Genomic DNA, 10,542 nt, shown 5'->3' on the forward strand with positions numbered 1-10,542 from the left:
GCCTGCTCTGTTTCTGCCCGTGAAATCCTATAAAATCCTTCCGTTTTCCTCAGATCCTCAAAGCTCCTCCCTACCTGCTAGGTCACCTGCTTCCCAATTCGTGAATTGAATCTGTTGAATAAAGCTGATTAAGTCTTTAAATTTGCTCAGTCTCGGGGCGCCTGGGTGGCTCGGTCGGTTAAGCATTCGACTTCAGCTCAGGTCGTGATCTCGTGGTTTGTGAGTTCGGGCCCCGCCTCGGGGGGGCTCTGTGCTGACAGCCTGGAGCCTGTTTCCGATTCTGTGTCTCCCTCTCTCTCCGCCCCTCCCCTGCTCGCGCTCGGTCTCTGTCTCTCAATAGTGAATAAATGTTAAAAATTAAAAATGTGCTGTTCCATTTCTGTTACGCTCCCAGGTAGGCCACTGTGTGTGTTGTAGCTTCTCTAAGCTTCAGGCTTATTACCTGTAAGGCGAGAATCACGAAACCTACCTTGCCGGATTTATTTTATTTTATTTTATTTTATTTTATTTTGAGAGAGAGCTGGGAAGAGGGAGAGAATCTCTAGCTGTCTCCACACTCAGTGTGGAGCCCGACCTGGGGCTCGATCCCCTGACCCTGGGATCTCGACCTGAGAGAAATCAAGATACTCTACCCCCTGAGCCACCCAGGGGCCACCCCTCCCCCGCTTTCTAAATATAGTGAACCCACCCTGCAGGATTGCAGGATTGTTGTGAGAAATCCATGGGCGTGATGGTTGATTTTATATCAACCTGACTGGGGCGTCCGGAGACCTGGGAAAACGTTATTTCTGGATGCGTTCTGCAAAGGTGTTTCCAGAAGAGATCGGCCTGTGGCGGTTAGAGTGAAGAGGGTGGCCCCATGTCCCCAGGGATGCGGGCGGACACTGTCCCATCCTCGGGGGCCTGGATGGAACAAACCGGCACAGGAGGGACGAACTTGCCCTCTCGGCTTGGGCTGGGGCCTCCACCTTCGGTCCCCGGACACTGGCCTCTCCGGCTCTCAGGCCTCCGGTTGGCTCTGGAATCACTCTTTCCAGGGTGTTCGGCTTGTACATTGTAGATCACGGGGCTTCTCCGCTTCCCTGCCCATGTGAGTCAGTCTCTCACGATAAATCTCCTCCCGTGTGTCTCCACATATCCTGTGGGTGCTGTTTCTCCGGAGAGCCCTGACTCCCACGGCGCGCCCATTTGGTGACGCGCAAAAGGGCTATGGTGCGAAGGGTGCCTCCTTGCCCTGAGAGACGCACTCGGGCCAGACCCTGGTGGCAACTTCCAAAGATATTCCGTGTTGTGACGCACATCGACTTGTCTGCAATTCTTTTCCCAAGTGAAATGGTGTCTGAAGACGGCTAGCTCAGGGGCGCCCGGGTGGCTCCGTCGGTTGAGCGTCCGACTCTTGATTTTGGCTCGGGTCGTGATCTCACGGTTCGTGGGTTCGAGCCCCGCGTCGGGCTCTGTGCTGACAGTGTGGAGCCTGCCTGGGATCCTCTGTCTCCCTCTCTCTCTGTTCCTCCCTCACTTGTGTGCCCTCTCTCTCTCAAAATAACTAAATAAATGTGAAAAAAAAAAAAAAAAAGGAGAGAGAGAGAAACAACCAACATAAGCACCTGAATGTGCCCGGCCGAGGACGTCCCAGCTCTGCGTCTGGGTCACCAGTACTGCACGGCTGGGACCCTACACAGGAATTTGGTTTCACCTGTGTGCGAATATTTTTCGAGCATAACTGGCCTGAGAAATCAGCTTGCCAGGCAGGCCTCTCTTTAAAACCAGCATTCATTCATTCATTCATTCATTCACTCATTCACTCATTCATTCTTCCTTTTATTTACACAGAGTTCACGTCATATTTTGTTGTATACCCTTCATATGACTCCATGGGGTTTTGACCATTTTGCAGACAAAAAGAGTGAGGCAGAGACAGGTTAAGCAACTTTGTCCGAGCTCCCATGGCTCACAGGGGCAGAGCTGGGATGCCAACCCCGAAAGTACCCTCCAGCGGAGACATGCAGCACTGGGCTCCACCAACCCCGGTCGGGGAACGGCTTGTCACCTTGTCCCGTGTGGGGTGCCGGGCCAGGCTTTGTGCAGAACGCTGAATCTACGATTATGTTGTCCTTGTTTGCGAGGAGCTCAACCCCCCCGGGCGGATAAACAAAAAGACTTGGGGAGCTTCTGAGTGCGTGTGTCAGGACCTGGAACGAAGGGTGAACCCCGAGGCAGGGAGACCGGCCCGATGGCTCGCGCGGTGACCCAGGCATCGGCTTGCCACTGTGGGGCCAAAGGAAACAAATGGATGTCCCAAAGGAGGGACAATCCAAGCGCTGCTGTGAAGGTTCAAGGGCAGAACTCCTGAGCCGTTGGTTCGAGGAGGAGGAGGGGGAGGGGTGCGTGATGGTGCGGGTCCCCGTCGGGTTCCTGGAGCAACACGTGGCTGGGGGCCCAGCCACGGTCCCCAGATGATTTCAGAAAGAACTCCTGATCCCGTTACACGGCCCCTGGGGCTGGCCTCGTGTCCCTGCATCTGAAAGGTGACGTTTTTCATCACCAAAAAATGTACTATAATGGATTCAAATGCACATTCACTGGGTTCCACTCGCCCCCCTCCCCCTGCTGTCTGTGGCCGCATTTGGGGTTAAGGGATCGGCAGGGATGGGAGTCAGAAGGAAGGAACAGAAGTTGGAACCAGAGGTTTTGTTCTTAGCCGCCCCTAGGACGTCTGTCACGGGAGAATTTAGATCCATGCGCCTCGAGGTGACATCTTAGCAGCTCTGTCTGGCAGGGACTCGAGGTGAAGGGTGACAGGCTGGCGGGTGGGCCTCTGGGGCCGTTGGGTTGGCTCATTCATGACTCCAGCCAGCTGGCGCTGGGCGATCCCTGGAGGGGTGTGGGATGCCAGGGCGAGGAGGAACCGGGTGTCTGGGCAGCTGGCTTGGCCTTTGAAGGAAAATGTAACACATGTGGATGGAGTCCATGGCTAGGCCCGGGCAGGGCCACAGGCTGGGAGCCGCGGGGCACGTCAGCAGAGTTCAGGGCTGACCCAGGATGTGCCTTTGGTGTCCCCCCCACCCCCGCCCCGTCTTGACCACTGTCTTGGGCTTGGGTTCCTGGGCCTGCTGGATGAAGGTCCCGCAGACTGGGGATGGGGGGCGGTGGGGGGTTCACACGATTTGTTGTCTCGCGGTGCCGGGGGCTGGAGTCTGAGATCACGCCGTGGGCAACGCCACATTCCCCCGCAGGGGCCGGGCAGGCGTGTGTCCCGGGGCCTCTCCCCTGACTTCTGGTGGCCCCTCAGCTTGTGGCTGTGTCACATGGTGACCTCGCTATGTGTGTCCGCATGGCCCCTTTTCCCCAAGGACACCGGTCACGCTGGATCAGGGGCCACCTTAGTCCAGCGTGACCTCATCTGAACTCATCACGTCTGCAATGACACCGCCTCCGAGTAAGGCTGTGCTCTGAGGTGCCACGTGGGCCGGGGGGGGGGAACACAGTTGAACCCGTGACCACCACCCACCCCGTGTTCTTTTGGCCTCCCTTCTCCATGTTGGTCCTGGTGGTGGCTACACCTGTGTGTGTGTGTGTGCCCTCGGGGTGGGTGCTTGAGGCTGGGCTTTGGCTTCCCCTCCAGTAGCCTGAGGCCTGGGACTTGGCTCCTGGGTGACGAGAGGACGGCTGGGCCCCTTGGGAGCAGAAGCAGCGCGTGGCTGCGGTCAGAGAACCGTGTCCTGATAGGTGGCTCTTCCCCGTGTGGCCGTGAGCAGAGTTGAGGAGACGCGCCTGCCCACGGCCTCTCCCGTCCGCGCGCAGCCCGAGAGGCCAGCTGCCTTCCAACCTCTGTTCATGTCCAGATCGCAGATTCCCCGACAGGTGTTTCCCGAGGGGCCCCCCGCGTGCCAGGTCCAGTCGCCACCCGGAGCCCTCGAGGGGCTCCGCTCTGGGAAGCCGGCCCAGCCGCGATTTGTTGGACGCGGGCCCCGGAATGTGGCTCGGGCGCATCCGGTAAGTAGCGAAGCGTCTTGAAACTCAAAACGCATTTGCGTCAAAGCCCGTAATTTACTCTTACCCCGGGGAGGAAGATTTTGCTCCACGGTCCAGCTTTTTGTCGTGGAGTCTCTGGGTCTCTCGCACGACACTGGGTCTCATTGTGGACTCAGAGATGCAGGAGTCTCCCGGGATGTTCTGTGTGCGCGTGCGTGCACGTGCTTGTGCATGTGCATGCCTGTGCGCGCGCGCATGCATGTGCTTGTGCGTGTGTGCATGTGCTCGTATGTGCGGGTGTTCATGTGTGTGCGCGTGTGCACGGGCACGTGTGTGCCTGCATGTGCGCGTGTGCGTGTGCATGGGCATGCGTGTTTGGCATGTGCTCGTGCGTGCGTACATGCGTGTGCTTGTGCGTGTGTGCGTGTGTGTGAGTGGCTTCCCCAAGAGCAAGGAGCAATGGGCAGGGCTTTGCCGTGTGCTGAGCATCATCACACATGGGATTGTATTGAATTTGCACAAGTGGCTGAGGGGTGGCTTGCTCTGAATTGTGTGTGGGGAATAGAGGCTCCCAAAGTTTCTGTTTTGTTGGTCCAAGTGTATGTCAACTGTGTCTCTGATTTTCTGCATTTCTTTTTCTTATAAAAAATTTTTTTGAAGGTTTATTTATTTTTTTTCAGAGAGGGAGAAAGAGCGTGAGCAGGGGAGGGACAGAGAGAGAGGGAGCCTCAGAATCCGAAGCAGGCCCCAGGCTCCGAGCTGCCAGCACAGAGCCCGATGTGGGGTTTGAAAGCACAAATCATGAGATCATGACTTGAGCCGAAGTCGGACGCTCAACCGACTGAGCCACCCAGGCGTCCCTATTTTCTGTGTTTCTGAGGCTCTGGCAACAGGGGCCTTGCTGACCCTGGAGGGACAGCCCCTCCCAGGGTTAGCGATTCCTAGAGACAGCAAATAACTAGCCTGAGAGGGTGGCTTTCAAAGGAGCCCACGCAGAGCCCTCTCTCCCACCTGTCTTACTGGGGTCTCACCCTCAGGACCACGGTCCCTTGCCCTGATCAGCCCAGGGCAGGTCCCAGACAGCTGGGACAGAGGCCTTGAAATTATCCAAACTAGCCAAGCCCCCGCTTGCTCATTCCGCCTGCCTCTTCCTTCCCTCAAAACCACAGTGATGGTTCCTGCCCCCAGCCCCGTCTCCCTCTGCCTCCTGACCGACCCCCGTGCTTTCCCGTGTGGCCTCCTCCTCTCGGGCTCTGCGAGCCGCAGATCTGTTGTCCTCACTGTACCTGAATGACAATGAAAACCTAGATTTAAAAAACAGAGGGGTGCAGAAGAGGGGAGGAGGGCGGTGGAGCAGGAGGACCCCAGGCTCGTCTCGTCGCACAGACATGACTAGATAAGCCATGGGGTCTGAAACTCCCAGAAATTGACCCGACAGAGCAGACTTCACAGCTGCAGAGAGAGAAGAATGCTTTTTGCTGCACAGAATCCCACCTCGCGTATTTTATTGCACAGAAAGCGTAGTGCAGAATTTAACAAGCCCAGTTATAAAAGATTTACGCCAGATGCAAAAGAATAAATAATAAGAGATACAACAGAGGGACGCAGCTCCCTGCTGGCCAGGAGAAGACGTTCACATAGGTGACCACCTGGCACAGGCGTTGTGGTCCTGGGCAAGGGTACCGAACGGCCAGGGAAGGGGTCATCGTGTCCTTCTGGATACTAATGGCCCAGGCCAAGTGCCTCCTTGAGGCCAATAGCACTGTGGCCCCATTTGGCCGAGGCTCGGGAGGCGAAGTCGTTTGCCCATCAGAGCTGGGACTCTGAACAGGGTCACCTGTCCTGAGGCGGTGGAGGAATCCCACCAGAGAACCCCATACGGCCCCTGCAGAGTGAGCGCGGCAAACTCATTAATGCTACGTGTCGTTCGTACAGGGATGTTAAAAATCTGATATAACTGGGGAGGGCACGGGGGAAAAACAGGTGGGCTTTAGGGGGGAGGGAAAGGTGGTGTGGGGGAAGGGAATTTTCTGGGGTGACGGAGGGCTCTGAACCCTGGTCTCAGATCCTGCCCCCTGAAATAGCCCCACTTCTAGAATCTTCTCTTAACATCCTAGGATTTTTTTTTTCCCCCCAGTTCAAACATTCCAGAAGAGAGAACTCCCCAAGCTGAGCTCCAGGAAGTTCCGGGCAGCAGACAGAGGAGGGGCTGGGGGCGTGTGCAGAAGGAGACATACTTGGCTTTCACGTTGGGCATCAGGCTGGTCAGGAGAACAAGTTCCCTTAGGCTCCTTCGGAGACTTGGAAGGTCTCCTCAAGGAAAACATTCCTTATCGGTGGAAATACCAGTTTCATTTCAAAGTATGGGGTTGACAATTCAGTAGAGTCTTCCCTGGAAGGGCAGGCAAATCACGAGAGGCCACATGTCTGCACTGCATCATCCTGTGAGAAGAGTCTTTCCTCGGGGCGCCTGGGGGGCTCAGTCAGTTATGCATCCGACTTCGGCTCAGGTCATGATCTCAACGGTTCATGAGTGTGAGCCCCGCATGGGCTGTCTGCTCTCAGCATAGCCCACTTTGGATCCTCTGTATGTCCCTCTCTTTGCCCCTCACCTGCCCTCTCTCTCTCTCTCTCTCTCTGAAAAACAAATAAACATTGGAAAACATTAAAAAAGAAAGAAAGAAAGAAAGAAAGAAAGAAAGAAAGAAAGAAAGAAAGAAAGAAAGAAAGAAAGAAAGAAAGAAAGAAATTGGGGCACCTGGTGGCTCATTGGGTTAAATGTCCGACTTTGGCTCAGGTCATGATCTCGTGGTTAGTGAGTTCGAGCCCCGCTTTGGGCTGTTTCAGATTCTGTCTCCCTCTCTCTCTCTGCCTCTCCCCTGCTCTCACTCTGTCTCTTTCTCTCAAAAATAAATAAGCATTAAAAAAATACTAAGTAAAACGATCCTTTTAAATTTTTAAAAAATGTTTATTTATTTATGGGCTCTGTCCCTCAGAGATCATTCCCAGAGACAACCTGTTAAACTGCTGACCCTGAGGTCTGGTGAGGAGCCTGGGGGCAGGTAAGACCCCCACCTCGCAGTTCTGTTCCACACACGGAGCCCAGACCCCTTGGCCCTGCTGAGAGCGGGGGCGCTGCCTGTCGTGGCGGCCTTCAGCCGGAGGAAAGAAAGAAGAAACCTGGAGGGCGTCTTTCAAGGACATCAGGGTTTCTGTGTCTCCAGTCCCTCCGTGGGGCTGCACAGGAAGCGGGTCAAAGTGCACCCAGCCTTCCAGCTGCTTGGCTCTCGCCTCCTGCGGCCGCTGCTGTGCCCGCCTCCACGGAAGTGTCCTCGGGCCCAGGTGTCTGAGGCCCTGGGTGTGGGGATGCCGGGAGGAGAGGTTCTGACCCTTGGGCTCCCGGAGCCATGTGCAGACAGGTGAGCTCCATGGGCACCACTTTATTGTTTTAGTTTTTTTAAGATAAGTGTACTCTTTTTGATATATATAAAGTTCATCCATTTATTTTGGGAGAGAGAGAGCATGAGTGGGAGAGGGGCAGAGAGAGAGGGAGAGAGAGAGAATCGCAAGCAGGCTCTGCACTGTCAGCACAGAGTCCAGCGCGGGGCTCGAACTCACAAGTGTGCCATCGCGACCCGAGCCGAGGCCGGACTCTCAACCACTGAGCCACCCAGGCGTCCCCCCGGCCGACCCTTGTAGACATCGCTGAGTCAGTCCTGCCTGCACTTTAATGCTTCCAGGGCCGTGTCTCTCCGTGGCCCTGTAGACGCTGGGCCCCACCTCCTCCACAACCTCCCGGGTCATCAGCCTCGCCGGTGAGTAACACAGAATCTCACCCTTATCCTGGAGCTGGCTGTCCAGGGAGGGGGGAAGGCCAGCGAGAAACCCGGGACAAATAAATACACACGTGCTGACCCCGGGGAGCAGACAGGGAGCGGACAGAGACCCAGGGGAGGGTCCTCCTGAGATGAGATGGCCTGGCAGCCCCCTCCGAGCTACGGACGCAGACCCCTTGCAGCCGGGCGTGCGGGTTAGCGCGGGACTCATAGCCCTTGTGCCAAACCCCTGGGCTGTCCTGCCTCCCAGTGTCCCCTTTCACGCTTTTCTTAGTCTGCCCCCCCCACCGCGTTCTCAGGACATTCCAGGATCCGCTGGGAGGCTCTGAGAGGGTGAGCGGACTCTGCAGGCCAAGGTGGGTGGAGGGAGCAGGGGGCTGGGTTAAAGGGAGGTGAGGCAGGCAGGTGCCTGGCCACACCCCTCCCCTCCTCCCCCCTCCCCCGTTGTTCCTGGAGCTGCAAGGTGACCCCGTGGAAAGAACGGAAAGCTGGCCTAGGGGAGCAGGGAGGTGCTGCGGCCCCCCTAGCGCCCTACCAACCCCGGGGGGCGGCCCTGGCGTGGCTTCCGCCCCAGAACAGCACAGCTGTCGGGAAGGGCCTGTAAGGAAAAGTTCACTCTGCAAAAATACAGATGTGGATCTTTTTTTTTTTTTCAATTAAAAAAAAAATGCTTGTTTATTTTTGAGAGAGCAGGAGTGGGGGGGGGGCAGAGAGAGAGGGAGACACAGAATCCCAAGCAGGCTCCGGGCTCTGAGCTGTCGGCACAGGGCCCGACGCGGGGCTCGAACTCACGGACCGCGAGATCATGACCTGAGCCGAAGTCGGCCGCTTAACCGACTGAGCCACCCGGGGGCCTACCATCTTAACCATTTCAAGCGACAGTTCGGGAGCATTAATGACTGTCACAATGGTGTGCAGCCATTACTGCCGTCTACTTCCAGGCTTTTCCATGACCTCAAACAGAAACCCTGTACCTATCCAGCAAGAACTCCCTGTCCCCGCCCCCCCAACCCTGCTCTCAGCCCCCGGAACCTCTACACTTTCTCTACGGATTTGCAAATTCTAGACGTTTCATACACGTGCAGTCGTACGGTTTGTGTGCTTTTGGGACTGGTGGCTTTCAGCATCGGGTGCTCAAGGTTCACCCGTGTGGTGACAGGTCAGGGCCCCATCATTTTTAGGGCTGTACGACATTTCACTGTGTGTCCACCGCCCACATCTATCCACCCACCTGTTGACGGACACGAGTTCTTTCTGCATTTTGGCTACTGTGCACAGGCCTCGTCCAGTATGCTCAATGCTTCGTGGGCACCCGGCCAGCTCCCCGGAGCGGGGGTTCCGCCTCTTTCTAGGTGGTGCGCGCGGTCACTTCTTGTCACCCGAGTCCTCACAGCCGTCCAGCGAGGCGGGCACTGCACACCTGGTTCCGTCTGGCTCCAGAGCCGAGCAGTACGGCCGGAATCCGTCCCGCGTCCCGGCGCGTGTATGCGCCAAAGGCAAAGAACGTGGAAGGCGGACCCTGTCCTCAGCTGTGTCAGCACGAGGACGGTCCTCAGAAGTTCCTGGCGTGGCCTCGGCGGGAGTGCACCCCACGCTCCGGGGCTGGCTCCTGCCACCCCTCACACCCAGCATTACGGGGGGGGGGGGGGGCTGCTGCCCACTTGCGCGGGCCCATCCTGCAGGGCTGCGCCCCCTGCTGTGCACGGAGGGCACTACGGGAGGGAGAGCCCCCCAAGGGTGGCCGGCATGGGGGGGGGGGGCTCCGCCTACAGAGCTGTCTTCTTCCTTCCCTCCCCTGCCCACCCCCTTTCAGGGGGGACCTGACAGGCGACTACCCCCCCTCCCCATGACTCCCCGACCCCCCAAGCAACTCCCCAGGACTCCTGCCGAAGAAAGCATTCACTCCGGTTCCACAAAAGGTTGTATTGTGCGACTTACAAGCCCTAACTGTTCTTTGGGAGGAAGGCCCTGCCTCCGGGAAGGACACAGAACAGGGGACCTTGCCATCGGGGAGCCCCTCTCCCCCACTGGCTCCCCCTGTCCCGGGCCCACTCTGGGTTCAGGACCTGTCGTCCCTCCTTGCCTGGGGGGTTAGCTGGCCTGACTCCCGGCACACAGATCTGGGCGGCCCCAAAGGCTTCTGGGACAGGCGGCTGCTTCCAGGACCCACTTGGGAACCCCTCCGGCCCCTCACCGCTCCAGGCTGCCCACTGTCCCTCCTCCCGTCCCCGCTGCCCCGCCCTTGGTGAGAGCGCCACCTCCCTGCACCGCAACCCTCCTTTCCTGCTGGACCGAGAGCAAAGGACAAGAACAGGGACTCTGGGCCCAGAAGGTTCGAACCCCAGCTTCTTGAAAAACCCAATCACTAGACACAGGCATACTCGGAGATGGGGTCCACTCGCTTTCTGTCCACCCATCTTGCCCAGAAGTGGAAGCCGGACTGTTTCTCTTGGCGTGGGCTCCCGGGTCCCGGCTGCGCCCCCCTCCACACCCTCGGGCCCCACCGCCTGCGCTGGGGTGGAGGACAGCCAAGAGAACCACAGTGTCCCTTGCACAAGCCTCCAGGCTGCAGCCCCGGGAGGGCCGTGCTTGTAATTCTTCCCGAATTCCAGGCTTCTCTGGCTCCGGGAGGCTGGCTGCTTAAAAAACTGTGCTCACAGACGGGGGTTCAAGCTACAATGGCCTGTCACGGGCACGCGGAGATTTTACGTCACAACTCAGAAACCCGGTC

The sequence above is a fragment of the Felis catus genome, chromosome D1 (assembly GCF_018350175.1).
Source record: "Felis catus isolate Fca126 chromosome D1, F.catus_Fca126_mat1.0, whole genome shotgun sequence".
Taxonomy (NCBI): domain Eukaryota; kingdom Metazoa; phylum Chordata; class Mammalia; order Carnivora; family Felidae; genus Felis; species Felis catus.